This window comes from Cynocephalus volans, chromosome X (genome assembly GCF_027409185.1).
Source record: "Cynocephalus volans isolate mCynVol1 chromosome X, mCynVol1.pri, whole genome shotgun sequence".
Classification (NCBI taxonomy): Eukaryota; Metazoa; Chordata; class Mammalia; order Dermoptera; family Cynocephalidae; genus Cynocephalus; species Cynocephalus volans.
In genome coordinates this window covers 42,799,885-42,818,177 of record NC_084478.1, presented here as the reverse complement: position 1 = coordinate 42,818,177, position 18,293 = coordinate 42,799,885, and the positions used below count along the sequence as shown (strand labels likewise).

General features: G+C 35.5%; 1 protein-coding gene across 2 annotated transcripts in view; it reads left to right on the top strand.

The window, feature by feature from the left end:
• The window catches only part of DMD (dystrophin), a 2,107,999-nt gene that overhangs the window by 1,258,226 nt on the left and 831,480 nt on the right, over positions 1–18,293 (top strand). The gene's annotated exons all lie outside the window — the stretch shown is intronic.

Sequence of the window (18,293 nt, the reverse complement as noted above, 5' to 3'; positions counted from 1 at the left end):
GCTCATTTGAGTTTTCCCCATATAGTGGCATGATTCTCGTTAGACACGACCCGTTCTTTTATACTCACTGAGATTATTTATCATTATACTGTCATAATTTTATTCTTAAAAGCCATACAGCCTGCTTGAGCCATTTTCTCTTTTAAAAATTAATATCATGAGATGGCTACTTTTTTTCCTTTTTGATCTAATAAACTTACCCACCCCTGCCCCACACACTTTCCTGAAAGAAGAATGCCACTTTGCTTGTCTTATAGATTGTCCAATTTGATCATTTTATATGGGGATAAAAGAGCAAATAGTGTAATTTCCCTGATGGTTCACTAAGTCTGTCCCTATATAACCTGATTAGTCTTCTGAACCCTTTTAAATTGTGTCTACAGTTGACTGAGATTTGGCAATCAGCCTGTGTCTTAGCTAGTTCTCTTCTTGCATAAGAAAAATCTATATGTACTACTGTGTGAGAGAGAGAAATTAAATTTGTTGGCTGTTCTCACTGTGAGCACGGCTAAAGTAGTTTATAAGTGAAGAAAGGTAAGTGGTTAAAAGTGATATTGTTTTTATTTCTTAATTGAGATGACCTTTCATATAAGATGAAACATTTATTTGGCAGAGAATAAAGAGTTTATTCTCATATAAAATTTGAACTTGTTACATTTATCATTTCAATCTGTCAAGATATTTTGTGTAATATTCAGATTCTGCCATCTAATATACTTTCCATGTTTTCTTGCTTGGTGTGATTGTGGTGGGTATATACAGGAGGATGGATGTCCCTAGAACAGGGGAACTCACAGATGTTATGTGCTTGATCTGTTAAGTTTTGTCAAGCAGTTGTACTCATAAAACTGACACCTCAATCAAAAAATATAACATTTCTACCACCTTAGAAAGTTTCCTCATCCATCTTCCAGTCAATCCCACCCCCTATAGGAACCTATTGCTCTGATTTCTATCACCATTGGTTAGTTTTGTCAGTTTTAAATTCATATAAATGGAATCATACAATATGTACTATTGATCAGCATACTAGTTTTAAGATTCATCCATATCGTGAGTGTATAAGTATTTCGTTCCTTTTTATTGCTGATTAATATCCCATTTTATAAATATACCACAATTTGTCTGTATATTTTCCTTTTGATGGACATTCACGTTGTTTTTAGTATTTGGTTATTATGAACAAAGATGCTATGGATATTTGTGTAGAAGTCTTTTTGTGAGCATATGTTTTCATTTATTTTGAGAGTCAAACGTTTCACTGTGTAAGATATAGCCAGACAGTTTTCTAAAGTGATTGTGCCATTTTACAATTCCACAAGTGATGGTGGACAGCTCCGTTTGCCTTACATCTTCATCAACATTTGATCTCATCAGTCATTTTAATTTTTGCCATTTTACAGGATCTGAAGTGGTATCTCATTGTGCTTTTAAGTTGTATTGCTCTGATGACTAACAATATTAAGCGTCTTTTCATGTATTCATTGGTCATTCATATAGATAATATCTGTTCAAGACTGTGCCTTTCTTCTTACTCGTTGAAAGTAGTATTGTTTTGAGGTCATTGGTATAACTTGGAGATTGGGAATGACAGAGACATTTTCCTATTTTGTTTCTATTTTCTTTTTACTTTCTCTAAAGAGTCTATTGTAATGCAGTGTTGCTGCTCAGGTTACAAAGCACTGGCTTTGTAAAAGCACTGCTCTATGGCATCCCTGTCACTAATATGAAGTTCTGAACATTTTAATTTTCTTTGGCCAGCTGCTAACAATAGTCTCTTCAGAGCCATCAGCACTAACTTTTTGGTTAGAAGCCTGCTAGTTATTTAAAAATACAGAAGTAAAATTTAATCATAATTTTTACCACATTTGCTATGCTTATAGAATTCCCTTTAACATGCACAAAAATTCTACAGTTTCATAGCATGCCAATGAAAGAGACTCATTCATTCATTTAGTCATTTTAGTGAAAAATACCAAAAAACTTTAACTGATTAGTATGGTGGAAGACTTAAAGATAAAGAAGAGGATGTTCCTGCATTAAAGATTGTCATAAACTTCTAATCAAAATAATGACGTTTAATTGTTATAGACTATGAAAAACACCATAAAGTAGACACAGTCCAAGTACAGTAGGATTTGACAGGATAGATAATTTTTAGTTGAGAATTATTGATAAAAGAGATAGTACTTGGGTTGTATATTTATCCATGTAATAAATGTGTTTTGAACATTAGCATATGTCAGGCACTTTGCTAGGCACTAGAGTGAGAAAAACAGTTAAAGTGTCTGCTCTCATAGAGCTCAGTCTAATGAATTGGAATGAAAGGATTCCATAAGTAGAAATGAGGCATGGATGATGACAGAGAGAAAATGGGCAAAGGTATAGGGAAGGACTGAGGCATCACTGTGAGTTGTCCAGTTGTGCTGAAGCATGGATGAAGAATTGGGGAGTTGTTTTGAGAAACCTAGAAAGGTTTCTTCCAGGATTGCTATTAGGTTCTGAATGTTATCTAAGTTATTTGAGCTTCAATAAGCAGGCACTGAGTATTCAGGATGAATTTTTGAGCAGAAAATCCACCACCAGAACTGTCCACCTGGAGGATTAATCTGGAAAGATTGTATAGGGTTTTGTGCAGTGAGAGCTTGAGGGGAAACAATTTGGAGGATGTATTACTAACACAGGTGAAGTGTAGTGAACAACCAGACTGGAGTGAATGCAATGATGATGGAATCAACTTGGCAAGAGGTATAGCAATTAGGATCAGTAAGATAGGACTTGGATTGGGGAAAAGAAAGGGATAAAACACAGATGAACTAGTGATAACCAGCCTGACAAGTGGAAGAATACAGATGTCATTCAAATAAATGGTGAAGTCAACAATAGAAACCAGTATCAGGTGTGATGTTAATGTTGGCCTGAAAATGTTGTCTTTGAGGTTTCAGTCAAGTGGAAGGGTATTGAAATGCTAGGAGCTAGCTTACAATGGAAGCTTCGCTAGAGATAAAAATTCAGAAAACATTTACATTTTATAATTGAATCTTCTCTTTTACACAGTTAGATAGATAAGAAAATAAAACCCACTATAGTTAGTTTTCACCTCTTTTACAACTATCCTTAACCTGTTAGGGATTCACATGGATAATTGTAGAAGTTCTAACAGAAGACTTGCTTAAGTCCTCTGGCTCTTTTATTCTTAGGTTCTTCTTGTTTGTATAAGTTTCAATAACATTGTTGATATTGTATAAATAGGCTAATAATGGGGAGAGAATCAATTCTTGTGCCCGATTTGTTTGGTTTCCAGAGGAAATGTCCAGTCAACAAGAGATAACACAATTGTTTTATCATCCCCTCTCCTCATCTAATTCCATGAGGGAGAAAAGCATTACCATACAACAGATAATGAGTTGGAAAATAAGAAACCTAACCTCAGAAATTAAGGATTGCGAAAAAATGAGTAGCTCGTGTTTAATTCCTGCATAACTTGGCGAGAGGGACACATAAGGCTTAGTGATGCCCAACATGTGTTTATATGTGGATTTTTAGTTGATGTCTTGGGGGTTCTGTAATCTAAGCTAAATGCTTAAAATCAATTAATTGATGTTAGACACAGAGATCTGTTTTCATCCCTCTTTATCTTATTTCTGGGTCTTTCCATTCTCAAGAGCCTGAGAAACTAAACCTTTCCTTGATAACTTGTTATTTGTGGCAAGAGATGAGGCTTTGACGAAACACAATTATTTTTTAATGTCTCTTTTTCATACTAGGGTGTTTTTTATATTTCACAATCTACTTTTTAACCTTTTCCAGATAAGAAACCAATCAAGAGGACTGTGATATCTTGCCTAATTTTCTGCTCAATTTATTAGCAAATATTTCTTGAGCAATTATTAAGCTAAGCAGTGCTGAGCACTGTGCCTGGTGATACAGGGAATGGAAAAAATATTTCTCAAGATACTTATGACAATAATTGCCACAACCTCTCTGTTTTTCTTTTTACCATCTCCCCAAACCTGTACACACACGTATATATACCCACAGTTGTGCACACGATTACACAATTAATTGATCTATCTTGTTCTCAAAGCAGTCCCATAGCTGTATTATAACACAGCATTGTATATAGTTATTTGCTTACTACTGAGATTGTTGACAAGAAAATACAAGCTATTTTATCATTGTAAAGAATCAGATATAAACTTGTTATGCTGAATATTGGGTGGAGTGAATCACAGTGAAGGGGATACTTATTAAACAGTTTACCTACATTAAACTGTCACTTAGAGATTACGCCATGGTGAAAGCACATGGACTTCCTATGAAAACAGAATATAAGGAGTTTGTTAAGGGACAAGCTTAATTTCTAATATCTTAAAGAGCCACACTAATATATTTTGAAATCATCTTTGACCATTGATTTTTAGCAATGGGTGGGTGGAAGTCAGGGTGGGTGGGAAAAGACAAGCAACTTCATGAAGACAAAATTTAATTTGTTTTTCAAACTTGTAATGAATGATACTGCCTCTCAACTCTCTATACTGTGCCCATCAGGATATTAATCAGTTTCTATGCCAGCAAATGAAAATAAAACATAGAAGATGTAGCAAGGGTCAATAATGCCAAAATTACTGCCCTTACATTCCTACATAGCAATCATCATGCAAATATTCAGGGAGTCCTTAAATATGCTTGGATTATGATTGCTAGCTTTCAAGTTGCCATAACCATCTCAATGAAAATGGAAAATCCAACCACATTCAGAGTCAAACCTACATCACAAATCTTAGACTCAGCCCTGCTGATAATGCCAATAATACCTTCAGTTATATTTTCAGTCCTCATATTTCCTCTGAGCTCCAGACTGGGATCCCCAACTGCCCAGTTGATATCCTTTTCTTCATTCCTATCTCCAGTGTGTGATTAAGCACTATCTGTTTACCTCCCAAATATCACTTGATTTCATCCACTTCTCTCCATTTCCACCATGCCTCTGCAATCCACGCTACCATCTTCCCTCACCTTAAGTACTGTATTTTCTCCTATGTAGTCTCCCTACTTCTCCAGAGCTTCTCCAATCTGTTTCTCTTCCTGCAGCCAGTGATGATAAGCACCTCATACAGTGCCTAGATGGTAGGAGGTGCCTAATAAATAGTTAACTCTTGCACTGAAAATATTTAATAAATGTGACAAATACCAAGAGGAAACTATAGCTTTCCAGAACCAATGAAATTAGACCTTTTAATCAAACAATTCCAGTATATAATCAACTTTACTTACACATTGCCTTGTTTTTAAAAAATAATTTGGTTGTTTTTTTCATACACACACACCCTGTATTCCCTTCCATCCACCAAATGGCTTTTGAATAAATATATGTGTGATTCCAAATTGATAATACCTCTAGAAATAAGAGGAATGAGCTATTTTAAAATGACCTATGTCTCCTTTCAAATATTTTGTCATAAGAGCCAGTGTCTTCAGGTTACGTGTGCAATATGTATGGTTCATGATGAAATATCTCACATGTATTTAAAGCCATGCTAGTAATTATGTAGAAAAAAGAATTTTTATTCCCGAAATCCTGTGTTCTACAACACTTAATAAATAAACACTTAATAAAAAGATCACTTAATAAATGAGCAAGCATGGCCGTGGACCAGAGCTGCCTTTTTATCAGAGAAAGGCCAATTTGCTTTCTTACCAAATCTAAGTAAATAGAGAAAAAGCGCTCTTAATGGTCTCAGGTATTTCTCCTGAAGTTCTCAGAAATGATTTAAAAGCCAAGAAGGATTGAATAAATTTGTGATCCTAGAGAGAGCTAACATTGATTTTAACAAAGTAAAAACCTATTCACTTTGCAAAGTTGTGTACTTTATAACAAGTTTTCTTTAAAGCAAGCATCACCAACTCAAATGCATCAGAGAGTGGCAGAATTCACACATGTCCCACTTAAATGCATTCAAATTATTAAACAAAGTTCAAATGCCAAAACACGTGAGGCCAGATTTCACATGTAGTCCTCAGTTTCAGATCCCCCAATGCAGAAATTTAGCACAGATAGTTGTTTCTCTTTTGATAGCCCTCTGCATTGAATCACTGCTTGAAATTGAGGAATATATATGTATATATATAGTTTTACATATACATAGTCATGTTTTTTGAGGAATACACACACACACACACACACACACACACACACACACACACACACACACACGTATATATATAGTTTGTTTTTGTTTTTGTTTTTTTTTTACCCAGGGCATCATTTCTGGGGAAAGAAAGAAAAACAGCCTGAGAACCTTACAAAGCATGTAGGACTAAAAACACTTTATGATTAATTCACTTGGCGTCTATGTTAATAGCAATGATAATAATGAATGCACATATTACTGATGCGGATGAGATAAACACACCCAAAGAAAATTTCATTGTAATTTGATATTAGGTAAATGTCCCATTAAAATAAATCGCTACTGTACACAGTTTTCCTTCAGTTCACTGGCAGGATGTTTGCTTTGGAAAAGGAACAGTCTAATTCTACTTTTAGGAGGAATTCTCATTATTCTTTTATAGCAACCATTATCGGGAACAGATGGGGAATTGTACCAATGAGCATATCTACTATTATACCTTACAGGAAAAAAGGAAATTAGATGAAATCTAACAAGACTCTCTTCTAACTCCAGTTCCTGTGACAAACTAACAAAAACATACATATGTTTTCAACATTTTTATTAGTGGGGCACAATAAATGTTAACTGAAAAGAAATAAAATGACACCAGGACGAAGAGGCTAAAAAGTTGCATTTTATTTCTAGTTGTTCATTGCAAAGACTGCTCCCCTTTGATTCGATTAAATTTGCAAATTACTTGTAAAAGATCTCTTAATCCTTAAGTAAAAGTTGAAGCTTCAATGCAATTCAAATCTAGACTTATCTTATAGACATATCTTTAGAGAAGAAACTCTCCTTCTGTATTAATCTTCAGCTATAAAGTCCAGTACCTACATGAATGACACTAAATAGAAATATTTAATACCTATACAGAGAAGGGACTTTTAATGAGCCTCCAAAAAGAGGGAACATTTTAAACTATTACAGATGAGTAATGTGTTTGTCCTACAAAACTTAGCAGGACAATCAAGGAAATAGAAAGCCATTCGTTTTACTGGGAGTCTGAGCTAAACCTGCACGTGGAGAGAGCAGGAGAGCAGGCTGCAAAGGCAGAGGGGAGAAGAGGATGCACAGGTCCTTTAGACGTTCCCTGCTGTGCCAGTAAGTTTGGACTTTATCTTGTACGTGATAGGTAGGCCTGATTCTCGCTGTCCTCATTCTGGGCTCTCTTTGACCTCTAGTTTTGATTCTTACCTTCTACAGCTCTCATTTTTTACTCAAAAATTGCCATTTTTTTAAAGCCATTTTTCACTTTTTTCTCATCCTTTCTGTTTTGCATATACTATTTTTCTACTCTTGCCCTCTCTCCCTCTCTCTAACTCCTGGGATTCCCAAATTGTAGCCATTTTTCCATCCTTCTGACTCTCATCAGATGCTCTCACAGGGTCACCAGGTGTTCCAGCAGGGATGGAGTCACCCAGTCCATGGATGGGCTAAGTTGAGTGTGTCCTGTTGCTGTGCCTGCTATATGCCTTGGGTATTGGTCCCTTTGTGTTACTTCTTTATAAAAATTCATTGTCTGATAAAAGTTGAAACATACTTTCTGAAGCATATTAAAATCTCTGGAGACAGTGGTGACTATATAGTCTAAGAATTAACATAAGAGGCAAACTTGTTTAATTTATCTTTGAGAAAAGCACCAGAAACTATTTTTCAAACTCTTAAATTCTCGGGACTAATGAAGAGAAAAACAATGGAGATGATCTTAATTAGGATGGAAAGAGAAGATAAAGCACTATAATTTTATGGAATTACTGCATAAAATTCTATTTGCCAGTTTCACAACTCTCCACGAGGTTCATTTTATTACCTATTTTCCCTTGACCCATCAGTAGATAGAGTCAATAATTAATTTGTCTCAAAATAATTCATTAACAAAATTACAAGTAAATCTCAGTATTGGATTCCTGCCACATCTACATGTTCAATGAAGGTTTGTTTTTCTTTCCTCTATTTCCCTCAGTCTTTATGTTTTTTCTCAACTATGTCTTATCTCTTCTATTTTTCTGTTTTGCTCACTAGTTTGTGATGTTTTTGCCATCTACATAGCTCAACCAATTTGTCATCGTACAATTCCCCATAGCTGCTTCTTAGTTTTTCTTCATTTGTCACATTTTATTTCCCATTTATTCTGTTTTTATACACTTTTGGAAAGTTTTACAAATATACTTTTTAAAAATTTTGAGATGTTTTTATGTAAAAGGTAGTGGTTTATTTTTCTCATATTTTTTCCTCTATGTAAATATAGCAGTTTCTGACTTGCCTGTATTTCCTTTTCCCTTCCCCCTATTTGGCCATATTTGAAAGATTTAGATATATAGCAGTGCTATTTTCTACAATTTAGGAACAGTTCTCAATTTATTTTTTTATTTTTAAAAAACATAAAAGAAGTTGACAATAATGCAGTAGTCCTATAATATGTGCCCCTGCCCTCTCCACATATCTCTAGTCTACCCTTTCTTTTATAGTGTATGTGTTTTATATACCTTTGTCACCCTCCCCCCAGAGATTCTGATTTAGAAGACTTAGCATGGAATTCTGGGCTTTTATAGTTTGAAAAATCTCCCTGGGGGACTCTGATATGCACTGCTTATTAAGAATGAATGCTTTAATATTGAAATCAAAACACAATAAGCTTTCTAACTATGATGAATAATCCAATAGATTTAATTATGATTTTCTTTCTGTCCAAAACTAAGAATAGATGTTAATTGCCAGAGAAATAGATAAGAATGTCTATGACAACAGTACATTAATATGATATCAAAGCTTGGAAATTTCATTGGTAATGAATAATTCAGTAACTAAAATGTTTAGAAGCTATAGAATTAAAGTTAATTTATGTTTTTCACCATGTGAATAAAGTTAATTGAGATTTTACATTTAATTTTGTGAATTCAATGTTATCTTTTTCTGGCTCAAAGGCTAACAGTATAGCACCACGTACAAATTTTTAGTTCCTGTTTTGATCCATTATTTTGCTCTCTCAGGCTTTATCCCTGAAAACTCTCCTTGAGTAGACCATACACTGTAAATGTTTCTCCTGGTTACAGAATCTTCTCACAGAAATGCAATAGACTATTTAATGAGCTCTTCTTTCAAAAAAATTAAAAAATCTAAAGGGCCTGATTTGAGATTCTATGTAAATGAGATTTATATCTAACAATTTTAAATTATTGCTTCAAATTTAGCTATTCAATTCTTTCTCTTATCTGAGAAATAGAAATAATAAAACCCTTGTTGATTCTGCAATTGCGTTGTAAAAGTCTCTGTAGCCATCAGCCATGAAGTAAAAGGGCTGAGATCAAAAATACAGCACAAAGAGGTTGAGATAAAAATCCTGAAGAAGCTTTAGTTTATAGCATTATAGCTAGCAATAGGAATTCCTTGATTGCTTGAAGAGTTAAAAGGCATTTACTTCATCACCTTCCTACTCAAAGTATTCTTCCTGGACCAACAATATCAGCATCCCCTTGTAGCTTAGAAATACAGAATGTTGGCCCCTCCAGAGACCTACTGAATCACAATTTGCAGTTTAGCAAGATCTCCAGGAGATTCTTGTGCACATTAAAGTTTGAGGAGCCCTGCTATAGCACACATCTGATGTACACCCCATGCATTTTTTAAAAAGAACATAAATTATAGTTGTAAGTATTGGACACCATTGGGGGTACAAACATGAGCCATGATCATTCCTTTCTAAGCCTCTCTGACTTCTGTGCTTTAGGCAAGGATTTTCCCATTTCAACAGTCACTCATGCTTGCATGGTCCAGCTTGTTACCAAAAAATGTTGATTCTTCCTTAAGAGATCATATTACCTTTAGCTTTTCTTTTCTGGCCCATTGTTTTAGCCCCAATTCCCAGAGTTCTGTCCTAGCTGTTTTACCTGTTTCTGTACCTCAACATTAGCCTAAACTCTGCCTCAGAATTATACAGAAGCACAACTGTAGCCTTGACACTCCTGTATTTCAAAACTGAGTTGTTTTCTATTGCCTCCCAATTAATTGCAAACTCCTTAATAAAAAGCAAAGCTCTCTCATCCTAGGCTCCATTATACACCCAGGGCCTTGTCTCTCCCTAAACTTCTGTTCTCAGATAATGGCACAGAGCTCAAATGTATACTCCTGATCAAATCATAAAGATCGCATACCGCAGGCCTTGCCTTCTGCCAGACACTCTCTGCCCCTGACACTCCTTGTGCCTAAGGCTTACACGTTCTTTAAATTCCAAATTACCCAAGAAGTCTCTCCTGTTATCCCCTTCACTGAAATCATCCCTCTCTGACCCAACATTTACTGAGCACCTTTCTCTATCTTGCTGTATAATATTACAAAGTCTTATTCACAACTGTCTAGTCTCTTCAACTAGATTACACACTGCCTAAAACCTAGAAAATTGTTCTTATTTCTTTGACTCTCTAGGAGGTCCAATGATAAGTATTAATACTAATGATACCATGGTGATGATGAGACTGAACTTCCTTCCTTATTTTCTTCCTCCCTGTCTTAGTCCATTTGTGCTGCAAACAGAATATCTGAGGCTTTATAAAGAACAGAAATTTATTTTTCACAGTTATGGAAGCTCAAATGTCCAAGATTAAGGCACTGGTGCATTAAGGCCCCATCTCTCTGCTTCCAAGATGGTATTTTAAGTGCTGCACCTCTGGAGGGGAGAAACACCATGTCCTCACATGACAGAAAAGCAGAAGAGAGAGAATGCACTCCTGCAAACCCTTTTCACAGCATTAATCCACTCATGAGGATGAAGTCCTCATAACCAGAACACCTCACAAAAGGCCTCTTAACACCACTTAACACTGAATTTGCATTGGGGATTAAATTTCCAACACGTGAATTTGGGGAGACACGTTCAAAACACAGCACTCCCTCTTTCCCTTCTTCCCCTTTTTCTTCCTTTGTTCCTTCCTCCCTCCTCTTCTTCCCCACTTCTTTTATTCATAGATTATGCATTCACTCAACAGATACTTATTAAAACCTCTCATGCATCAGATATTGTACTAAGCAGTAGGACACAATCATGAATAAGACCCAATCTCTGATCTCAAGCAATTTATGGTATAATAGGAATACAGACACAATTCGTTTATGACTGTTGTCTCTGTTATTAAACAGTGACTGTCACATGCAACACTGATCTGAACAGGTGGTAAAGAGTGAGATGTAAGGAACGAAGCAAAGTCAGCTAGTTGCAAGGAAATATGACATGTTTACTAGAACACATCTCATGGGCATTCAAGAGAGTATGGTCAGGACAGCTTGTGAATAGTTCAATAATTGTGCATAGTTGTATATTTGTTGTAATGTCCCGTGTCTTTGCAATAGTAGCCTTGTTATCATTTATGGTGACTTATGAAGTCTTTTAATTGCTAAAAGTATGCTAACAAAAATTTTAGAATTCAAAAATAATTTTATATAAATGTAGAAAAAAATACCAAGAAATTTATGTAGAATGAGAGTCTAAGGGAAATTTGACTCAGTCTCAGAAAACATGCATTCATTCATTTATTTGGTAAGCATGTTTTTTTTTTTGAATCAGTGCTTTTTTTTTATTATTTTACAGCTCAAAATACATTTTAGTTGATTTTCATGCCCCTTTACCCATTACTCTCCTCCCCACTGCCCCACATGGTATCTGTTTACTTGACTTAAATAGTTCAAGGAATTTTTGTGGTTATTATGTCTTCTCCCCCCCCCCCGCCTTTATTTGTTTGTGTGTTTGTTTGTTTGTTTATTTATTTTTAGCTCCCACAAATAAGTGAGAACGTGTTATTTCTCTTTCTGTGCCTGACTTGTTTCACTTAAGGTAATTTTCTCTAAGTCCATCCATGTTGATGCAAATGGTAGTATTTCATTCTTTTTTACAGCAGAGGAGTATTCTATTGTGTAGACATACCACAGTTTCCTTATCCACTCATCAGGTGATGGACATTTGGGCTGGTTCCAGTTCTTGGCTATTGTAAATGGACCTACAATAAACATTGGAGTACAAGTATCCCTTAGGCATGATGATTTCCATTCCTCTGGGTATATTCCCAGCAATGGGATCACTGGGTCATATGGTAGATCTATCTGTAATTGTTTGAAGAACCTCCATATCATTTTCCATTTTGCAGACCCACCAACAGTGAATGAGAGTTCCTTTTTCTCTACAACCTCTCCAGCACTTATCATTCTCAGTCTTTTGGATGTTTAGCCATACTAACTGGAGTAAGATTGTATCTCAAAGTGAGTTGATTTGCATTTCGTGGATGCTGAGTGAGGTTGAGCATTTTTTCATGTCTCTGTTGGTCATTCATATATCTTCCTTTGAGAAATGCTCATTCACCTCCTTTGCCCATTTTTTAATTGGGTTATTTGTTTTTTGCTGGAAAGTGGTTTGGGTTCCTTGTATATTCTGGATATTAATCCTTTGTCAGATGTATATTTTGCAAATATTTTCTTCCACTCTGTTGGCTACTTTTTTTTTTTTTACTTTGTTGGTTGTTTCTTTTGCTGTGCAGAAGCTTTTTAGTTTGATATAATCCCATTTCTTTATTTTACAATTGCCTGTGCTTTTTGGATCCCATTCATGAACTCTGTACCCACTCCTACTTCCTGGAGTGTTTCCCTTAAGGAGTTCTATCATTTCGGGATGTGTATTTAATGCTTTAATCCACTTTGAATTGATTTTGGTATATGGTGAAAGGTACGGGTCTAGTCTCATTCTCCTACAAATGAGTACCCAGTTTTCCCAGAACCACTTGTTGAAAAGGCAGTCTCTTCCCCAGTATGTAGATTTGCTGCCTTTGTCAAAGATCAGATGGCTGTAGGCATATGGATTGATTTCTGGATTCTCTATTCTAGTCCATTGATACATGTGTCTATTTTTATGCAGATGCCATGCTATTTTGGTTATTATAGCTTTGTAATATAGTTTAAAGTCAGGTAGTGTTATGCCTCCAGCTTTATTTTTTTTGCTCAGGATTGCTTTGGCTATGTGTGGTCTTTTGTTGCTCCATATAACTGTCAAATGGCTTTTTCCATTTCAGAGAAAAATGTCATTGGAATTTTGATGAGGATTGCATTGAATCTGTAGATCACTTTGGGTAATATGGACATTTTCACAGTGTTAATTCTTCTAATCCAAGAGCATGGGATATCTTTCCATCTTGTGTCCTCTTCAATTTCTCTCAACAGTGGCTGTAGTTCTCTTCGTGGAGATTTTTCACAACCTTGGTCAGCTTTATTCCAAATTTTTTTTTTTTTTTTTTTTTTTGGTGGCTATTGTAAAAGGGCTATCTTTCTTGGTTTCTTTTTCTTCATGTTCACTGGTGGAGTATAGAAATGCTACTGATTTTTGTGTGTTGATTTTGTAACCTGCAACTTTGCAGAAATCATTTATCAACTCTAGGAGTTTTTTTATAGAAGCTTTAGGCTGTTCAATATATAGGATCATATCATCTGCAAAAAGGGACAGCTTGACTTCATCCTTTCCAATCTGGATGCCCTTTATTTCCTTCTCTTCTCTGATTGCTCTGGCTAGTACTTCCAACACTCTGTTGAATGGGAGTGGTAAGAGTGGGCATCCTTGTCTAGTTCCTGTTTTTAGGATGACATTGGCAGTGGGCTTATCATATATGGCTTTAATTATGTTGAGATACTTTCCATCTATGCCTAACTTGTTGAGAGTATCATGAAAGGATGTTGAATTTTGTCAAATGCTTTTTCAGCATCAATAGAGATGATCATGTGGTTTTTGTCTTTGCTTTTATTAACGTGGTTTATCACATTTGTTGATTTGCATATGTTGAACCAGCCTTGCACCACTGGGATGAATCCCACTTGATCATGGTGTATAATTTTCTGTATCTGTTGCTGTATTCTGTTAGCTAGTATTTTACTGAGGATTTTTGCATCTATATTCATCAGGATATTGGCCTGTATTTTTCTATTTCTGATGCATCTTTGTCAGGTTTTGGTATCAGGGTGATGTTTGCCTCATAGAATGAGTTTGGGAGAATGGCCTCTATTTCAATCTTTTGGAACATTTTTTAGAGAATAAGTATCAGTTCCTCTTTGAAGGTTTGGTAGAACTCTGCAGTGAACCTGTCTGGTCCTGGGCTTTTCTTTGTTGGGAGCGTTCTGATAACAGCTTCAATCTCTTTTATTGTTATTGGTCTGTTCATATCTTCTTGGCTCGGTTTTGGTAGTTTGTATGCATCCAGAAATTTAACCATTTCCTCCAAATTTTCAAATTCGTTGGCATATAGTTATTCATAGTACTCTCTAATGATCCCTTGTATTTCTGTGGTGTCAGTTGTAATATCACCTTTTTCATTTCTAATTTTTGTTATTTGGGTTTTCTCTCTTCTTTTCTTAGTTAGCCTTGTTAGAGGTTTGTTGATTTTATTTATCTTTTCAAAAAACCAACTTTTTGTTTCATTGATCTTTTGCATTGTTTTTCAGGTTTCTATTTCATTTAGTTCTGCTTTGATCTTAATTATTTCTTTCCATCTACTAACTTTAGGTTTGGATTGTTCTTCTTTTTCTAGATCTTTAAGGTGAAGTGTTAGGTTATTTATTTGCCATCTTTCCATTCTTCTGAAGTAAGCATTTAATGCGATAAATTTTCCCCTTAATACTGCTTTTGCAGTATCCCACAGGTTTTGGTATGATGTGTCATTATTTTCAATACTTTCAAGAAATTATTTGATTTCCTGTTTAATTTCTTCTTGGATCCACATGTCATTAAGTAGAGTGTTGTTTAATTTCCATGTGTTTGTATAGTTTCCAGAGTTTCGTTTATTTTTTATTTCTAAATTTAATCCATTGTGATCAGAATAAATACATGTAATAATTCCAATTTTTTTGAATTTGTTAAGACTTGTTTTATGATCTAACATGTGGTCTATCCTGGAGAATGTCCCATGTGCTAATGGGAAGAATGAATATTCTGAGGCTGTTGGATGGAATGTTCTGTAGATATCTGCCAAGTCCAATTGTTCTAAAGTGTTGTTTAGATCTTGTGTTTGTTGATTTTTTGCCTAGATGATCTGTCCAATGATGAGAGTGGGGTATTCAGGTCCCCTGCTATTATGGTGTTAGTGTCTATTTCTTTTTTCAGATCTAATAGTGTTTGCTTTGTAAATCTGGCTGCTCTGATATTGGGTGCATATATTTATGATTCTTATGACTTCTTGATGGATAGATCCTTTTATCATTAGTGTCCTTCTTTATCTCTTTTTATGGTTTTTGCTGTAAAGTCTATTTTATCTAATAGAAGAATAGCTATTCCAGCTCATTTTTCATTTCTATTTGCATGATATATCTTTTTCCATCCTTTCACTCTCAGTCTATGTGTGTCTTTACAGGTCAAGTAAGTCTCTTGAAGACAGCATATTATTAAGTCCATCTTTTTAATCTGGTCAGTCTGTGTCTTTTGAAAGGAGAATTTAATCCCTTTACATTTAGAGTTATTATTGAAATGTATTGATTTACTCCTAGCATTTTACTGATTTTTGTTTAGATGTCTTAAATACCTTTGTTCCTTTCTTTCTAATTTTCTGTTTGTCTTCTGTATTTGTTGGTTTCTTGGGATGATAGATAAACTATTTTTTTTCTCTTTTGTTAGCATTTTTGTTTTGCTGATCAGTATTCTTCTTTCTTGTGTATTGTTGGCAGTGATGGTTGTTTTTGTGGTATAAAACCCATTACTTCTTTTACAATTTCTTTTAGGGCTGGTTGTGTGGTAGTGAACTCCCACAGTTTTTGTTTGTCTGAAAAATATACTATTTGTCCTTCATTTTAGAAAGATAGCCTTGCTGGGTAAAGTATTCTTGACTAGCAATTTTTGCCCTTTAGTGTTTTGAATATATCATCCCATTCTTTTCTGGCTTCCAAGGTTTCTGCTGAATAGTCTGATGTTATTCTGATTGGGGCTCCCTTATAGGTAACTTTCTGCTTCTCTCTTGCAACTTTTAAGATTTTCTCTTTGTCTTTGAGTTTTGTCAGTTTGATTATCTCATGTCTTGGAGAGGACCTTTTTGGGTTCAATGGGTTTAGTGATCTTTGGGCTTCCAGAATCTGGAGATCTGTGACTTTCCCTATACCTGGGAAATTTTCTGCTATTATTTCATTGAATATGTTTTCAATGCCATTTCCTTTTTCCTCCCCTTCTGGAGCACCCGTGATTCAGATATTTGAGCACTTACGATTGTCAGTTGTCTCTCTTAGATTTTCTTCAATTTTTTTGATTCTTTTTTCTTTTTTCTGGTCTGCCTGTGATAATTCAAACAGCTTATCTTCAAGGTCAGAAATTCTCTCTTCTGCTTGTTCAAGTCTGCTGGTTAAACTCTCTGTTATGTTTTTTTATTTTGTTGAACGAATTCTTCAGCTCCAGAAGCTCAGCTACATTCTTTTTCAAAACATTGAATCTTTGTACATTTCTTCTTTCAGATCCTATATATTTTTTCTCATTTCATAGTGTTGTTTAACTGAGTTTTCTTGTATCTCATTTAGTTTCCTTAGAATAGTTACTCTGAATTCCTTGTCTGCCATTTCAAAGACTTCCTCTTCTATAGGATCCAGCACTTGAGAGTTATTATTTTCCTTTGGTGGTGATGTACTTTCTTGATTTTTCATATTTCTGGTATCTTTTCTTTGTGGCCAGGGGTATCTCAGTCACTCATTTCACCTTGATGCCTGTCTTGGATCCTGAAGGGACTGCTGCTTCTGGGCAGCAGGAACTAGCCTGGGCCAGAAGTCCCACCCCGCCTGTCTTCTCTTGCATGGCTGGCTCAGGGTGTAGTGTCCCCCGAGCCTCTTAGGACTCTCCCAGTGGCAGGGACCAGCCTGAGCTGGAAGTCCCATCCTGCCTGCCTTCTCCGACTGGGCTGGCTCAGGGTGTGTGGGCTCCAAACCTCTTAATTCTCTCCTGGTGGTGGGACCAGTCTGGGCTGCAAGTCCCACCCCACCTGCCTTCTACAGCCTGGCAGGCTTGGGGTGTGTGGGCCCAGAATCTCTAAAGTCTTTCTACGCAATGGGGAGCAACCTGAACTGGGGTCCCATGGCGGGTGGCTCCCATCCACTCCGGTGCTGATCTTGGGTCCTCCGTTGCTGCTCCTCTATAGCTGCAAATTGGTAGCTGTGTGGGAGAGAGTGACACCAGGAACCAAATACTCCACCATCTTGACCCAAACTCACCACCAGCAAGCATGTTCTGGGGTTTACTATGAGCTTGGTATTGGGTAAAGGGGTAGGGGAATATAAGAATATTAGACAATTTTAATCACATCTATTAGTAGAGTGTTCTACATACTGATATTATTCTATCAGTAGCATACAGATTTGGATCATTTAGACTTAAATATAGGATGTATCTCAAGTTCTCATGTATTATTCGTTTTCAGATTTAGTAATTTAGCAATGTGTTATTTTAATTGCCTTACAAATTCTAGATTGTATTTTTAAAAAGATAAAGAGTAATTGCCATTTTTATTTAATGTTAAAAAAGCATTTTTGTTTTTGTGCATACTTGGTTGTAATAGTCTCTTTTTTAATGGAATTATTTTTCTGACACTTTACTCTTAAAATTTCATTGAGGATAAAAAGTAGAAGAAATTTAAGCTTGACACCATCAATGATTCATAAAAATGTTCCAGTGGCTATAGATTATTTTAAAATTTATTACTGTACTTTAAGCATTTCTTGATGGGCTGCCCCTTAAAGCAATTAATTCTCAGTTTTATGTGGCTTTATAATTAAAATGCATTGTTGCAAACAGATTTTGAAATACATTTTCTTCTAATAAAGTAATTAATTTTATTTAAACATCTCCAGAAGTTATTTTTAAGTACTACGGCTAAGCTGTTCTTTTTCACCTCTCATATAGACAATCACTAAGTAACCCAAATACTTTGCTCACATTTAAATTTTACAACACTTCATAGACTATTAAACATGGAACATCCTTGTGGGGACAAGAAATCGAATTTGCTCTTGAGAAGGTTTCCAACTAATTGATTTGTAGGATGTTATAACATCCTATAGCTGACAAGCTTACAAAAATAAAAAACTAGAGCTGAACTGAGAGTGCTCTTTTACTGACACATAAAAAGA